We start from the raw sequence: 17964 nt of genomic DNA on the forward strand, positions 1-17964 counted from the left end.
ACAGTCATCACCTTAACCATATGATCAAATTTAGTTTCATGGTATCAATATGTGCCTCAATATATGACAATACAAAATATTTAACATCATTTATGATAAAATATTCTTGCAAAATTGTTTAACCCAAACTCAATCTTTTCTCTACACTTAATTTCCGATGTCGATGGAAGAGTAAGTTAAATGAGAACATTAGGAAACAAACACAACAATCCAAAATATGGAACACCCTACAAGACAACTGCATGGCCTCTAAGAAGAAAAAGCCAGTGTCATGGAAAAAAGGAATAAAGGTAAAGAACAAAACTAGACTAAAAGAGACATATCAACTAAATGTAATTTATGAACCTAGAGTTGATTCTAGATAAAAAGAAAAATAAATAGCTATTAAAGTCAATCTTGGGACAACTGGGAAAATTTGAACATGCATCACTTGACATATTTTAGAAGGTGTGATTATATTATGGTTATGTAGAAAATTATAGGAAGATAAAGCAAATATGACAAACTGTTAGCTTTTTTTTTTTTTTTTAATTTGACAGAGAGATAGTGAGAGTGGGAACACAAGCAGGGGGAGTGGGAGAGGGAGAAGCAGGCGTCCCGCCAAGCAGGGAGCCCGACGTGGGGCTTGATCCCAGGACCCTGGGACCATGACCTGAGCCGAAGGCTCAGATGCTTAATGACTGAGCCACCCAGGCACCCCTAAACTGTTAGCTTTTAAACTGGGTGGGGGTTGGATGGTAAATGCCTGTTCATTATCCTTTTCAACTTTTCTGTGTTTGGAAGTTTTCATAATGACAAGATGGGGAAGTTTAATGGGCAGTTTTCTCCGTTATCCGTTTGATAATTTCTAATAAATTTTGAATTCTAAGAAGATAGTGTAGATTATAGAATACGTGTTATTTGGACTTGACTGCAAACTGCATAATACCTTTTCTACTTCTTCAGCAATGAGCTATATTCTCAATATATATTTACAGCCATTAATTCCAGAGTATTCCAGGATTAATTTCCTGTTGCAACTTAAGAATGAAGTTGTCTCACATGTTCTTTATTTTTTTTAAGTTTATTTATTTATTTAGTAATCTCTACACCCAGTGTGGGGCTCGAACTCACAACCCCAAGATCAAGAGTTGTGTGCTCTTCTGACTAAGCCAGTCATGTGCCCCCATGTTCTTTATATTCTACTATACTTTATTCAGAATCAATTATTTGAAGTTCAGTAGGAGGTGGGTAGTGATTGGAGGCTTTCTAAGTTCATTACCAATATAGATTCTTTCATAAGAATTCGCTAACAGTTATGCTATTATTACCAGAAGAACAGTAGCTAATCTTTAGTTGCCAAATAATCTTACAAGGGTTTACAGGAGTTAATCCTCACAAAAACACTATCAGATAGGTATTAACTTCACCCTTTTACAACTGAGGCACAGAGCTAGTAAGTATATTGTTGAATATCTTGAAGATGATGATAGGCTAAGTATGTGCTGTGACTTAAGGCTTTCCTTCAGTTCCACAACTGATAGAGTAAGAAATTCTTCTCTAGTGTGAATCTGCTAACATCCAACAGGAACTGAGTGATTTTAGAAATCTTGTATATTCAATAGATTTAAGACACCTGGTATGAAATTTTTTATGCCAAATTAAGTTGTAAGATTGACCCCCCCCGCCCCCAGAAAAGGGTTTCCTAAACATTTTCCCCTAGTATGAATAATATTCTATGAATAATGGAATAAAAGTACTTTCATATGTACTCAATAAGGTTATGAATTCTCAGATTTGATAGTGGCATGAATATTGGGCCTTCATACATTTCTCACCTTTTTAGAGTTTTTCATCATTATAAATTCTCTGATGCTCAATAAGGTATAAACAAAATCTAAAGGCATTCCCACATTCTTTATATTCACAGGGTTTCTCCTTAGTGTACATTCACTGATGTACATTTTATCTAAAGGCCTTCCCACATCACTCCTCACTTATAGAATTGGTTTCTCAGCATTGTGAAATATCTGATGATCTGTAAGGATTTAATGAAGTTGAAAGGCTTTTCCATATACCTTCAACCGAATTTCTTGTTAGTATGCATTTTTTGATGTTGATTAAATGTTGAATTCCATCTATAGGCATTCTCACATTCCTTATATTTGTAGGGTTTCTCTTTAGTATACATTCTCTTTAGTGTACATAGTGATGTTGGGTAAGTTGAATTCTGTCTAAAGACCTTGCCACATTTCTTATATTCACAGGGCTTCTCACTAGTATGTATACTGTGATGACCTTTAAGGTGTGAATGCAGTCTAAAGGCTTTCCTACATTCCTTACATTCATAAGATTTCTCACCTTTATGAATTTTAGATGTCAATTGAGTTGTTCATGCAATATAAATGGTTTTTCACATTCCTTATATTCGTAGAGTTTTTCATCAATATGAATTTTCTGGTGTACTCTAAAGTATCTCAAAGAGCTGAAGGTCTTCTCACAGTCCTGACATTTACAGCGTTTCTCACCAAAATGAGTATGCTGGTATATATATATTTTTTAAGATTTTATTTATTTATTTGACAGAGAGAGACACAGCAAGAGAGGGAACACAAGCAGGGGGAGTGGGAGAGGGAGAAGCAGGCTCCCCACCGAGCAGGGAGCCCGATGTGGGGCTCCATCCCAGGAAGGAAAATAATTTTGCATTTAGAACCCCATACTTTGCAAAACAGAAGGGGAATCTAAGCAGAATAAAGAAATCTGAGTGCTGACAGAAAATGAATATCCAACTTTTAATCAGGAATTAGACATCTGAAATCAGAGGGGGAGACGAACCATGAGAGACTATGGACTCTGAGAAACAAACTGAGGGTTCTAGAGGGGAGGGGGGTGGAGGGATGGGTTAGCCTGGTGATGGGTATTAAAGAGGGCACGTTCTGCATGGAGCACTGGGTGTTATATGCAAAAATGAATCATGGAACACTACATCAAAAACTAATGATGTAATGTATGGTGATTAACATAACATAAAAAAAAAAAAAAAGAATTAGACATCTGCCGGACGCGTGGCTGGCTCAGTCATTAAATGTCTGCCTTCAGCTCAGGTCATGATCCCAGGGTCCTGGGATCAAGCTCCACATTGGGCTCCCTGCTCCTTGGGAGGCCTGCTTCTCCCTCTCCCACTCCCCGTTGCTTTTGTTCCCTCTCTTGCTGTGTCTCTCTCTGTCAAATAAATAAATAAAATCTTAAAAAAAAAAAAAAAGAATGAGACATCTGAAGAAGCAGATAAACATGAGCCATAAACCAGAAAAATATCCATTCATAGAAATAGATGCAAGAGCAGAGATAATAGAAACATCACACAAAAATGTCAAAAACAGTTACTATAAATAAGATCCAATGTACAGGAAAACATGAACTTGATATTTTTTTTAACCAAAATGGACAGAACAGATGAAAACAGAATATCTCAGTATTTCCATACATTCTGTATGGAACTAACAGCCGATTAGACATTGTAGCAGAAAAAGTCCAGTGAACTTGAACAACATAGCAACAGAAACTATCTAGAACAAAGCTCAGAGGGAAAAAAAAAAAAAAAAACCTGACAAAACAAAACAAAAACAGCAATAATTACCTTTGGGATGATACCAAGAAGTCCAGCATATGTGTAACTGGAGTCTAAGAAGGAGCAAAAAGAAGGTGAACAGAAACAACCTTTCAATAAATAATGTCCAGCTTTAAGATATTTTGATTAAAAAATATAAAAACCCCATAGATACCAGAATCTGAACAAACCCCAAACAGAAGAAACATAAATAGACACACACACACAGAGGCACATCATAATATGTTGCTGAAACACAGTGATAAAGAAAAAAATTTTTAAAGGAGCCAGAGGAAAAAAGATATCTAGATATTTTGCATACAAAGGAGCAAAGAACTATAGTTCACTTTTCATTAGAAACTACACAAGTTAGAAGACAAAATTGTGAACTAGAACATTATACACAGTAAAAAATATCCTTCAAAAGTGTAGATGAAATAAAGACTTTTTTAGACAAACAAAAGCTGAGAATTCACTGTTGGCATACCTGCACTTCAAAAAATATTAAAGGAAATTTACTGAGCAGAAAGAAAATACTAACAGGTAGATATTTGGATCTACACCATGATGTGGAAAACATGGGAAATGATAAACATGAGGGTAAAATTTCACTGCTTAAAGGAAACACATATACATGTAAAATATATGACAAAAATAGCATACAGAATGGGAGAGGGGAAATGGAAATGTACTGCTGTTAGGTTCTTAAACTGTATGTGGAATAGTATAATATTATTTGAATTAAAACTGTGGTATGTTAAAGATGGTACTATGGCCATTATAGCAAGCCCTAAAGAAAAGACAAAAACAAAGAGGTATAACTAATAAGCCATGGTGGAATAAAATGGAATCACCAAACAAACAAAACAGATGGAACAAACATAACCAATGGCAAGATAGTAGAATTAAGTCCAACCACAGTGGTAATTACTTTAAAACATAATGATTTAAACCAGGGGTCGTCAACTTTTACGTGTAAAGGGCCAGGTACTAACTGTTTTAGGTTTTGGGGGCCATATGGGCTCTGCCATAATTATTCAACTATTCAGTTGCAGCATGAAAGCACTACAAACATGTAAACAAATCTGATGACTGTATTCCAACAAAACTTTATAAAAACAGGTGGCAGGCCGATTTAGTCCAGGAACTAGTTTGCCAATTCCTGGTCTTAACACTCCAATTAAAAGGCAGAGATTGTCAGACTGGATAAAAGCATAAGACCAAACTATAAACGGTCTAAAAGATAGCCACTTTAAATATAAACATATAGACAGTTTGAAATATAGGACAAGAAGGGCTCCTGGGTGGCTCAGTTGGTTAAGCATCTGCCTTCGGCTCACGTCATGATCCCAGGATCCCTGGGTCCTGCATTTGGCTCTCTGCTCAGTGGAGAGCCTGCCTCTCCCTCTCCCTCTGCCTGCTGCTCTGCCTGCTTGTGCTCTCTCTCTCTCCCTCTCTCTGCCAAATAAATAAAATCTTTAAAAAATAATATATAAAATGTAGAAAAATATATAACATGCAAACTAATCATAAAAAGGCAGGAGTGGCTATATTAATATGAGACAAAGTAGACTTCAGAACAAGGAATATTACCAGGAACAAAAAATTTTATAATGTAAAAGGGGACAAAAAATCCTAATATATATGTACCTAATAACAGAGTTCCAAAATATGTAAAGCAAAAACAGAACTGGAAAAAAAAATAGAGAAATCTATCATCACAGCTGGAGATTTCAACATACTTCTCTTACTGATAGGACAAGCAGACATAAAATCAATAAAAATAAAGAAGAGCTGACCAACTCTGTCAATCACCTTGACATTTATAGAATACTGTTTTCAACAACAGCAGAATACATATTCTTTTCAGCAGCATGTAAAACATTCATCACAAAACACCATATTTGGGGCCATAAAACAAGTCCTTATAAATTTAAAGGCTTGGAATATATTCTCTGAGCACAAAAGAATTAAGCCTGAAATCAGTAATAAAAATATTTGAAAAATCTACAAAATGATTGATATTCAAACATCATATTTCTGAAGAATCCATAGGTTAAAGAAGAAATCATGAGGGGGTCGCCTGGGTGGCTCAGTCATTAAGCGTCTGCCTTCGGCTCAGGTCATGATCCCAGGGTCCTGGGATCGAGCCCCGCATCAGGCTCCCTGCTCTGCAGGAAGCCTGCTTTTCCCCCTCCCACTCCCCTCGCTTATGTTCCCTCTCTAGCTGCGTCTCTCTCTGTCAAATAAATAAATAAAATATTTAAAAAAAAAAAAAAGAAATCATGAGGAAAAATTAAACTTTTGACCCAATAAAGAAAATAGGGCATACTAAAATGTAGGAGGCAGCTGAATAAAACTACATAGAAGGGAGGGAGATTTCTAGCTTCAAATTCCTGTATTACAAAATTTAAAAAGTTATCAAAATAAATGATCTAAGGAAGAAACTATTTAAAAAGTGCATATTAAACCCAACGCAGAGAAAAATAACAGCACGGAAATCAGTGAAAGAGAACAGTAGAGATATAGAGAAAAATCAATTAAAAATTAATTCGTTCTACAGGAAGAAATAGAAAATTTGAACAGATCCATAACCAGCAAAGAAATTGAATCAGTAATCAAAAATCTCCCAACAAACAAAAGTCCAGGGACTGATGGCTTCCCAGGAGAATTTTACCAAACATTTAAAGAAGAGTTAATACCTATTCTTCTCAAACTGTTCCAAAAATAGAAATGGAAGGAAAACTCCCAAACACATTCTACAAGGTCAGCATTACCTTGATTCCAAACCAAAGACCACACTAAAAAGGATAATTAAAGGCCAATATCCCTGATGAACATGAATGCAAAAATTTTCAATAAGATACTAGCAAACCGAATCCAACAGTACATTAAAACAATTATTCACCACGATCAAGTGGGATTTATTCGGGGCTACAAGGGTGGTTCAATATTTGCAAATCAATCAACGTGACATACCACATTAATAAAAGGATAAGAACCATACAATCCTGTCAAGAGATGCAAAAAAGGCATTTGACAAAATATAGTATCAATTCTTGATAAAAACTCTCAACAAAGTAGGGATAGATGGAACATACCTCAACATCATAAAGGCCATATACGAAAGACCCACAGTTAATATCATCCTCAGTGGGGAAAAAAATGAAAGCCTTTCCCCTATGATCAGGAACAAGACAAGGATGTCCACTCTCACCATTGTTATTTAACACAGTACTGGAAGTCTTAGCCTCAGCAATCAGACAACAAAAAGAAATAAAAGGAATCCAAATTAGCAAGGAAGAAGTCACACTTTCACTACTTGCGGATGACATGATACTCTATGTAGAAAACCTGAAAGACTCCACCAAAAAATTGCTAGAACTTATACATGAATTCAGCAAAGTTTCAGGATATAAAAACAATGTACAGAAATCAGTTGCACCATTACAGAGCAGCAGAAAAAGAAATCAAGGAATCGATCCCATTTGCAACCACACCAAAAACAATAAGATACCTAGGAATAAACCTAACTAAAAGATCTTTACTCTGAAAACTATACAACACTTAATGAAAGAAATTGGAGAGGTAACAAAGAAATGGAAAAATATTCCATGCTCATGGATTGGAAGAACAAATATTGTCAAAATGTCTATGCTACCCAAAGCAATCTACACATTTAATGAAATCCCTATCAAAATGCCACGAGCATTTTTCACAGAGCTAGAACAATCCTAAAATTTGTATGGAACCACAAAAGACCCCGACTAGTACAAGCAATCCTGAAAGAGAAAAACAAAACTGGAGGCATCACGATTCCAGATTTCAAGCTGTATTACAAAGTTGTAGTCATCAAGACAGTATGGTACTGACACAAAAACAGACACGTAGATCAATGGAACAGAGTACAGATCCCAGAAGTGAACCCACAACGCTATGGTCAACTAATCTTTGACAGAGCAGGAATGAATATATGCAACAAATGGTGTTGGGAGCAACATGCAGAAGAATGAAACTGTACCACCTTCTTACACCATACACAAAAATAAATTCAAAATGGATTAAAGACCTAAATGTGAGACAGGAAACTATCAAAATCCTAGAGGAGAACACAGGCAGAAACCTCTTTACTTCAGCCACAGCAACTTCTTACTAGATATGTCACTGGACGCAAGGAGACAAAAGCAAAAATGAACTACTGGGACTCCATCAAGTTAAAATGCTTCTGCACAGTGAGGGAAACAATCATCAAAACTAAAAGGCAGCCTACAGAATGGGAGAAGATATTTGCAAATGACACATCTGATAAAGGGTTAGTATCAAAAAATCTATGAAGAACTTATCAAACTCAACCCCCCAAAAACAAATAATCCAGTTAAACAATGGACAGAAGACACGAAGAGACATTTTTCCAAAGAAGACATCCAGATGGCTCATAGACACATGTAAAAGATGCTCAACATCACTCATCATCAGAGAAAGACAAATCAAAACCACAATGAGTTACCACCTCATGCCTGTCAGAATGGCTAAAGATAACAACACAAGAAACAAGGTGTTGGTGAGGATGCAGAGAAAGGGGAGCCCTCTTGCACTATTGGTGGGAATGCAAACTGGTGCAGCCACTCTGGAGAACAGTATGGAGGTTCCTCAAAAAACTAAAAATAGAACTACCAGCAATTACACTACTAAGTATTGACCCAAAGGATACAAAAATACAGATTCAAAGCAGTACATGCACCTGATGTTCATAGCAGCATTATCAACAACAGCCAAACTATGGAGACAGCTCAAATGTCCATTGACTGATGAATGGATAAAGAAGATGTAGTGTGGGATGCCTAGGTGGCTCAGTCGGTTAAGCATCTGCCTTCAGCTCAGGTCATGATCCCAGGGTCCTGGGACTGAGTCCCACATCAGGCTCAGCAAGGAGCCTGCTTCTCCCTCTGCCTGCTGCTCCCCCTACTTGTGCTCTCTCTGACAAATAAATAAATAAAATCTTTTTTTTTTTTTTATTTGCGAGAGAGAGAATGAGAGAGAGCACGAGAGGGAGGAGGGTCAGAGGGAGAAGCAGACTCCCCGCTGAGCAGGGAGCCCGATGTGGGACTCGATCCCGGGACTCCAGGATCATGACCTGAGCCGAAGGCAGTCGCCCAACCAACTGAGCCACCCAGGCGCCCTAAATAAATAAAATCTTAAAAAAAAAAAAAAAGGAAGATGTAGATGTAGTGTATATACAATGGAATATTACTCAGCTGTTAAAAAGAATGAAATCTTGCCATTTGCAATGACATGGATAGAGCTAGAATGTATTATGCTAAGTGAAATAAGTCAGTCAGAGAAAGACAAATACCATATGATCTCACTCATATGTGGAATTTAAGAAAGAAAACAGGTGAACATATAGGAAGGTGGGAAAGAAAAAAAAAAAGGAGAGAGGGAAACAAACCATAAGAGACCCTTAACAATAGAGAACAAACTGAGGGTTGATGGAGGAAGGGATGGGCTAGATGGATATTGGGTATTAAAGAGGGCATTTGTTGGGATGAGCACTGGATGTTGTATGTAAGTGATGAATCTCTGAATTCTACTCCAGAAACCAATATTGCACTGTATGTTAACTAAAATTTAAATGAAAAAAATTTGGTTCTAAAAAAATTCTTTGGAAAGATTAATAAAATTGATAAACCTCTACTAGACTGGTCAAGAGAAAAGAGAACACAAAATTACCAGTATCAGAAATTAAAATGTGGACATCAAAACTAGTTTAAAAAAGCAGATATGGGGTGCCTGGGTGGCTCAGTCAGTTAAGCGTTTGCCTTCGGCTCAGGTCATGATCTCAGGGTCCTGCGATCGAGCCCCAGGTCGGGCTCCCTGCTCAGTGGGGAGTCTGCTTCTCCTTCTCCCTCTCCCCCTGCTTGTGCGCTCTTCCTGTGTCAAATAAATAAAATCTTTTTTAAAGGGCGCCTGGGTGGCTCAGTTGGTTAAGCGACTGCCTTCGGCTCAAGTCATGATCCCAGGGTCCTGGGACTGAGTCCCACATCGGGCTCCTTGCTCGGCAGGGAACCTATTTCTCCCTCTCCCTCTGCCTCTTCCCCTGCTTGAGCTCTCTCTCTCTCTGACAAATAAATAAATAAAATCTTTTAAAAATAAATAAATATAATATAAATAAATAAATAGGGAAGTTTATAGCAATAGAAGCCTCTCTCAAGAAACAAGAAAAATCTCAAATAAACAATTGCGCAATAGACCTTTAGGAGCTAGAAAAAAGAATAAACAAAACCCAAAACAAGTAGAAGGAAGGAAATGTAATAAAGATTAGAACAGAAATAGGGGCGCCTGGGTGGCTCAGTCGGTTGAGCGTCTGCCATCAGCTCAGGTCACGATCTCAGGGTCCTGGGATCGAGCCCCATGTCGGGCTCCCTGCTCAGCTGGAAGGCTGCTTCTCCTTCTCCCACTCCCCCTGCTTGTGTTCCCTCTCTTGCTGTGTCTCTCTCTGTCAGATAAATAAATAAAATCTTAAAAAAAAAAAAAAAGATTAGAGCAGAAATAAACAAAATAGAAACTAAAAAAGCAATAGAATAGATCGTTGAAACCAGAAGCTCGTTCACTGAAAATATCAACAAAATTGATAAACCTTTAACCAGATTCATGAATTTTTTAAAAAGGAGAGAGGATTCGAATAAACAAAATTAGAAATGAAAGAGGAGAAATAACATAATAAAAGATTATAAATATAAATAAATAAAAGATTATAAGAGACTATTATGAAAAATTATATGCCAACAAATTGGAAAACCTAAAAAATGGATAAATTCCTAGAAATATATAAACTCCCGAAATTGAATCAGGAATAGAAAATTTGAACAGACCAATTACTAGCAATGAAATTGATTCGGTAATCAAAAAACTCCCAACAAAGGAAAGTCCAGGACTAGACAGTTTCACAGGTAAATTCTATCAAACATTTAAAGAAGAATTAATACCTATTCTTCTCAAACTATTCCAAAAAATAGAACAGGAAGGAAAGCTTCCAAATTCATTCTATGAGGCCAGCATTACCCTGATACCAAAACCAGATAAAGGCACTACAAAAAAAGAGAACTATAGGCCAGTATCTCTGATGAACATAGATGCAAAAATCCTCAATAAAGTTTTAGCATACTGGCCACTTCCAGGGACAGGGTCTGGGGGAGGGGTGGCAGGTGCCATGTCTGGCCACGAAGGTGGCAGGAAGCCCCTGAAGCAGCCCAAGAAGCAGGCCAAGGAGATGGACGAGATAAGGCATTCAAGCAGAAACAGAAAGAGGAGCAGAAGAAACTTGAGGAGCTAAAAGCGAAGACCGGGGGGAAGGGCCCCCTGGCCACAGGTGTAATTAAGAGATCTGGCAAAAAGTAAGCTGTTCCTTGTGCCCGAGGCAATGATGATCCTTAATTCCATTCCTGTTTAAACATTTGGATTCCCTGTCATAGCATCTGTTGCTACCTATAGCTGGAATGAAGTGTTGTCTTAGATCCTGTTGTACATTTAAGAATAAACTTCTGTAAAAAAAAATAAAATAATCATAAAACAAAAAAAAATATTAGCAAACTGAATCCAACAATACATTAAAAATCATTTACCACTATCAAGTGGGATCTAATCCTGGGATGCAAGGGTGGTTCAATATTTGTAAATCAATCAATATAATAAATCACCATCAACAAGAGAAAAGATAAAAACCCTATGATCAGATAAAACAGATAAAAAGTATTTGACAAAGTACAACATCCATTCATGATAAAAACCCTCAACAAAGTAGATATAGAGGGAACATACCTCAACATAATAAGGGCCATATACAAGTAACCCACAACTAACATCATACTCAACAGTGAAAAACTGAAAGCTTTTCCCCTAAGATCAGGAACAAGACAAGGATGTCCACTCTCAACATTTTTATTCAACATAGTACTGGAAGTCCTAGCCACAGCAGTCAGACAACAAAAAAGAAATAAAAGGCATCCAAATCGGTAAGAAGTAAACCTTTCACTATTTGAAAATGATGTGATACTATATATAGAAAACCTGGAAGACTCCACCAAAAAACTACCTGAACTGATAAATGAATTCAGTAAAGTGGCAGGACACAAAATCAAAATACTATTTTATTTCCATACACTAATAATGAAGCAGCAGAGAGAAATTTAAAAAATGGTCCCATTTATAATTGCACCAAAAATAATAAAATACTTAGGAATAAACTTAACCAAGGAGTTTAAAAGATTTATACTCCGAAAACTATAAAACACTGATGAAAGAAACTGAAGATGACACAAAGAAATGAGAAGATATTCCATGCTCATGGACTGGAAGAACAAGTACTGTTAAAATGTCTATACTACCCAAAGCAATCCACAGATTTAATGCAATTGCCATCAAAATACCAAGAGCATTCTTCATAGAACTAGAACAAATAATCCTAAAATCCATGTGTATGGAACCACAAAAAAAAAAAAAAAAAATAGCCAAAGCAATCTTGAAAAAGAACAAAACTGCAGGAATTACAATCTCAGATTTCAAGATATCCTACAAAGCTGTAGTAATCAAAACAGTATGGTACTGGCATAAAAACAGAAACATACATAGATCAATAGAACAGAATAGAGAGCCCAGAAATAAACCCATGATTATATGGTCAATTAATCTTTGACAAAGGAGGCAAGAATATATAATGGGAAAAAGACAGTTCCTTCAACAAATGGTATTGGGAAAACTGCATAGCTACATGCAACAGAATGAAACTGGACCACTCTCTTACACCACACACAAAAATAAATTCAAAATGGATTAAAGACCTAAATATGAGACCTGAAACCACAAAAATCCTAAAAGAGAACACAGGTAGTAATTTCTCTGACATTGGCCATAGCAACATTTTTCTAGATAGGCCTCCTAAGGCAAGGGAAACAGAAGCAAAAATAATGTATTGTAACTGGGGCACCTGGCTGGCTCAGTCGATGGAGCATGTGGCTCTTGATCTCAGGGTTGTGAGTTTGAGCTCCACACTGGGTGTGGAAATTGCTTAAAAACAAAATCTTTAAAAATAATAATTTATTATGCCAAAGTAAAAACTTCTACACAGCAAAGGAAATAATGAAACTAAAAGACAACCCACCAAATGGGAGAAGATATTTGCAAATGACATATCTGATAAAGGGTTAGTATTCAAAATACATAAAGAACTGATACAACTCACACCCAAAAAACAAATAATCCAATTTTAAAAAGGGCAGAAGACATGAACAGATATTTCTCCAACAGATGGCCAACAGACACATGAAGATGCTCAACATCACTGGTCATCAGAGAAATGCAAATCAAAACCACAATGAGATATCACCTCACACCTGTCAGAATGGCTAAAATGAAAAACACAAGGAACAGCAAGTGTTGGTAAGGATGTGGAGACAAAGGAACTCTTATGCACTGTTGGTTGGAATGCACACTGGTGCAGTCACTGTGGAAAACAGTATGAAGGTTCCTCAAAAAATTAGAAATAGGCTCCTGGGTCGTTCAGTCGGGTGGACATCCAACTCTTGATTTTGGCTCTGGTCATGATCTCAGGGTCATGGGGTTGAGCCCTGTGTGGTGCTCCACCCTCAGCAGGGAGTCTGCTGCTGGAGATTCTCTCCCTCTGCTCCTCCCCCTACTCGTGTTCTCTCTCTCATAAATAAATAAATATATTTTTTAAAGATTTTATTTATTTATTTGACAGAGAGACACAGCATGAGAGGGAACACAAGCAGGGGGAGTGGGAGAGGGAGAAGCAGGCCTCCCGTGGAGCAGGGAGCCCAACTCAGGGCTCAATCCCAGGACCCTGGGATCATGACCTGAGCCAAAGGCAGATGCTTAATGACTGAGCCACCCAGGTGCCCCAATAAGTAAGTATTTTTTAAAAAATTAGAAATAGGGTGCCTGGGTGGCTCAGATGGTTGGGCATCTGCCTTCGGCTCGGGCCATGATCCTGGGGTCCTGGGATCGAGTCCCGCATCGGGCTCCCTGCTCCTTGGGAGCCTGCTTCTCTCTCTCTCTGTCTCTGTCTCTCATGAATAAATAAATAAAATCTTTAAAAAAAAAAAATTAGAAATAGAATTATCATATGACTCAGTAATTCCACTACTGGGTATTTACCCAGAGAATACTAATTTAAAAAGATATATGCACCCCTACGTTTACTGCAGCATTATTTACAATAGCCAAATTTGGAAATGTCCAATGATAGATAAGGAAGATGTGGTGTGTGTATACACACACACACACACACACACAATCGAATATTACTCAGCCATAAAAAAAAGAATGAAATCTTGACATTTGCAACAACATGGATAGATCTAGAGGGTATAAAGCTAAGTGAAATAAGTCAGTCAGAGAAAGACAAATGCCATATGATTTCACTCATATGTGAAATTTAAGAAACAAAACAAACGAACAAAAGGGACAAACCAAAAAACAGCTTCTTAACTACAGAGAACAAACAGATGGTTACCAGAGGGGAGGTGGGTAAAGGGTTGGGTGAAATAGTTGAAAGGGATTAAGAGCACACTTATCTTGAGAGCACTGAATAATGTAGAGAATTGATGAATCACTATATTGTACACCTGAAACTAATTAACACTGAATGTTAATTATACCAGAATTAATTTTTTTTAAAGAAATGCAGGAAACCCTGCCATTTGCAACAACATAGATGGACATTGAGGGCATTATGCTAAATGGAATAAGTCAGAGAAAGAAACTGTATAATCTCACTTGTATGTGGAAATCTTAAAAAAATCAAAAAATTAAAAAACTGAACTCGAGATACAGAGAATAGATTGGTGTTTCCAGATGTGGGAAGCTGGGAAGGCAAAATGGGTGACAGTGGTCAAAAGGTATAAACTTCCAGTTATAAAATGAATAACTCCTAGGGATGTAATATATAGCATGTTGACTATAGTTAATAACTTTGTTGTAAACACTATTTGAAAGTTGCTAAGAGAGTAGATCTTAAAAGTTCTCATCACAAGAAAAAAAAATTATTAACTATGTGTGGTGATGGGGACGCCTGGGTGGCTTAGTCAGTTAAGTGTCTGCCTTTGGCGCAGGTCATGATCCCAGGGTCCTGGGATCGAGACCTGCATCAGGCTCCCTGATCAGTGGGGAGCCTGCTTCTCCCTCTGCCTGCTACTTCCCTGCTTGTGCTCTCTCTCTGGCAAATAAATAAAATCTTTAAAAAAAAAAAACTGTGTGGTGATGGATGTTAACTAAATTTATGAGATCATTTCACAAAATATATATATATTGAATTATGTTGTACACCTGAAACTAATGTTATATGTCAATTATGTCTCAGTGAAAAAATGATAATAAGAGCTATGGAGAAAAATTAAATAGGACAAGGGTGATAGGAAGTACACTGGTTGAGATGCTATTCTATACAGGGTGGTCAAGGATGGCTTTTCCAATTTGGTGATGTCTGAGTTAAGTCTTGAAGAAAAGTGAAGGAATAAGTGATGCCAATATCAAGAGTAAGAAAATTCCAGGCAGGGGAATCATCAAACTCATACGCAGAGGGGTCAGAATTAAGTTACAAAAAAATTTACAGAAGATAGAGTCAGGTTAACAGAGAGCCAGATCACACAGGGCTATATAAACAACTGTAGAGACTTTGGTTTTTATTCTGAGATGGGAAACCACAGAAAGCTTTAAGTCAAGAAGTGACATAATCTGACCCACATTTTGGAAGAATCACCCTGGCTATTGTGTTAAGAAATAATTTGAGGCAGGCAATGGAGGAAGTAGAGACCAGTTAATAGGCTACTGCACAGATCAAATGAGAGAAGACTGTGGCCTAGATGTGGATCAGCTGAACTTTTACATGTAAAGGCTTCCAATATCTGAACTGCCCTTTCACCTGGGCATAGGTGTTAGTCACAATGTTGAAAATGCATATGCTCTATCTCAAACAGTTTCAATTAACTGCATAAAATGCCCGTATAGCAGGAATTACTTAAAATTTCCTTATTTATGAAACTCATTTTGGCTATTATTATCTCAAAGATTGTCCTACAGTGTTGTTTTTAAATCCATCCATCTTTTTTGTAATCCTTAGTATCATTACAGTCTCTTTCCCTTTAGAAGTCAATGATGGACGTGGATTCCAGGTTGAATACCCCAATGAGGACCATTTGAGCACTTAATTCAAAACAGACCTGGAAACTGGTCCAAGTGTTTACTCACAGATTACCGGGTAAATCCTGGTCTTATTGGTATAGAACTCTTTGATCAAGCCCCCAATCTCATTTATACTTCAAAAATACTGCCAAAGTGAAAGATCTTATCACTTACTTGGACTGAGACTAACCAACACCATCCCATAAATTGCATGGCTTTCGGTACCAGAACTGTGGTGTGTGACGTTACATACAAGGTAATCTCATTTCCAACAATTCTGTTAGGATAAAGGCTCTTGTGTTTGCCTCACTAGACCAGCAGAGATCTTAGCAGAGATCTGGCACACAGAAGAAACTGCCCAATTAATACTAAGAGGGAGGGGATAGATTAAAAAATTGAGTCTTTGGACTCAATCCAAATGGGAAGTACTATGGACAAGGTTTGTTGAATGGGCTTTTGGTAGTCAGGAACTGTCAGGAGAGGGAAAAAATTATGCTCTGAGAAACAAGAACTATTTCAGGGAAGAAAGAAAAAAACCCCAAAGCACCTTGATCTTGGCCTCTAGATGTTCAATAATCGTTCTTTACTCTTCCTCTTAGCAATAGAAACTGCAGAAAGAGAAAAGAAATTGATGAGACACTGGCTTTTCTTGGAATTCCAGTTGACCAGGTTGGAACATACACTTTAGGGACTCCAGTCACTCACTGTCCCCACACACATACAAAGGAAAGTCAGGGAAGACTAGAGAGTCCAGCCTAATGTAGTTACAGGAAAGGGCCAGAATCTGTCATGAACTCACAGATGTCTCCTGGATAGAGTGGTGAGTAACACCCTCCACCCCATGTGCAAACATGGTGCTGTACCAAGTCACTCGCTTACATATAATCCCACACCTTGGGGACACACAAAGTCAGAATCACACAGCCTCCCCACACCCACATACCCATTGCCCCACAGCCAATCACAATCACACACACACACACACACACACATCCCCCAAGGGGGTCACACTAGTCACACCTGCACAGTCACAGACTCTCTCTCTCTCTCTCACACACACACACACACACACACACACGATGCCGCACACGTTCCCCAAATCACACACACTCCCTCACCGCGGGACACAGCCCCAACTGCACAATCACCGGCCCTCTACATCCCTGTGCACGATGGTGCAGTCATGCAGTCACAATCACATACCCATTCTGGGAACACGCACAGTCCCAAGCACCCTACTCCATCACCCAGAGTCATCACCACATACAGTCACAATCACACACCACGACGACACGCGGTAACAATCACAATTAGTCTCTCTCCCCCTCCCATCCCCTCTCCCTCCCTCCTCTCTCTCTCTTATTCTAGCTCTCTGTCTCTGTCACACACACACACACACACACACACACACACACACACTCACTCACTCTCTTCTCTTCAGCCCGCTCCGGACACGAAATGCTCCTACCTGAACTCCTCACCCTAGTCCTTCCCTAGTTCCGGTCTGGCCCAAACTGGCCAAGTTGCACCGGACTCCAAAGGCCCCGCAGCGGCTAACTCGGGGAAGCCAACGGTCCCGCCATCCCGCAAAGCGGCCGAAATCCTGAGGAATGTAGCGTCCGCCCGCGAGTCCCCCGGAAAATGCAGGCCTCCAGATTCCTCTCAGCGCGCGAGCTGGGCTCGTGCTCATCTACAGCTTCTCGGCGCCAAACAACCGCGAGGCCCGACGCCGAGCGGCTGGTAGGCGGAGCGGGTCGGCGGGACGCACCGGCCAGGCCTTCAGCCGCCTCACCCCGGGCAGCTCGACCGTCGCCGTAGGCACTAGACGAGACGCCGCGTTCTCGGCGGACGCAGCCTCGAGCCGCAGCGTCTGTGGGAAATGTAGTCCAGGCCAGAAAAGCAGCCCCTCCGGCCAGAATGCGAGCGGACACCTGGTCCTGGCCGCCGGAATCCGACCGGCGGCGCCCGGGAGATTTCTGGAGGTTCTAGTTCGCCTTCTGCATGCAAAGGGATGACATTTCATCTTCGTCGGTGAGTGCAAGCCTCGGTCGCTCAGCGCTGAGGGTGAGTGAAGGTGGGACCTAGTCGTCTCTTTCGGGACCTAGTGGAGGCGGCGACCGGGAAAGAATCACGGTCTTGCAGGGGGAAGTGGGGACGCGCCCGAGGGACGCCCTCAGGTG

At 39.0% G+C, this 17964-nt stretch overlaps 1 protein-coding gene, 1 long non-coding RNA gene and 1 pseudogene across 2 annotated transcripts in view; all 3 read left to right on the forward strand.

The window, feature by feature from the left end:
* Positions 1–17964, forward strand: part of ZNF567 (zinc finger protein 567) — a 67156-nt gene that overhangs the window by 46843 nt on the left and 2349 nt on the right. The window lies entirely within an intron of this gene.
* On the forward strand, positions 89–17306 carry LOC118022895. Its single transcript, XR_004682594.1, has 3 exons — positions 89–290; positions 16384–16453; positions 17226–17306. It is a non-coding gene; the product is annotated as an uncharacterized LOC118022895 (long non-coding RNA).
* LOC118022881 lies at positions 10756–11112 on the forward strand (annotated as a pseudogene).

This window comes from Mirounga leonina, unplaced genomic scaffold (genome assembly GCF_011800145.1).
Source record: "Mirounga leonina isolate KUSES-001 unplaced genomic scaffold, KU_Mleo_1.0 Mir_177, whole genome shotgun sequence".
Lineage (NCBI taxonomy): Eukaryota > Metazoa > Chordata > Mammalia > Carnivora > Phocidae > Mirounga > Mirounga leonina.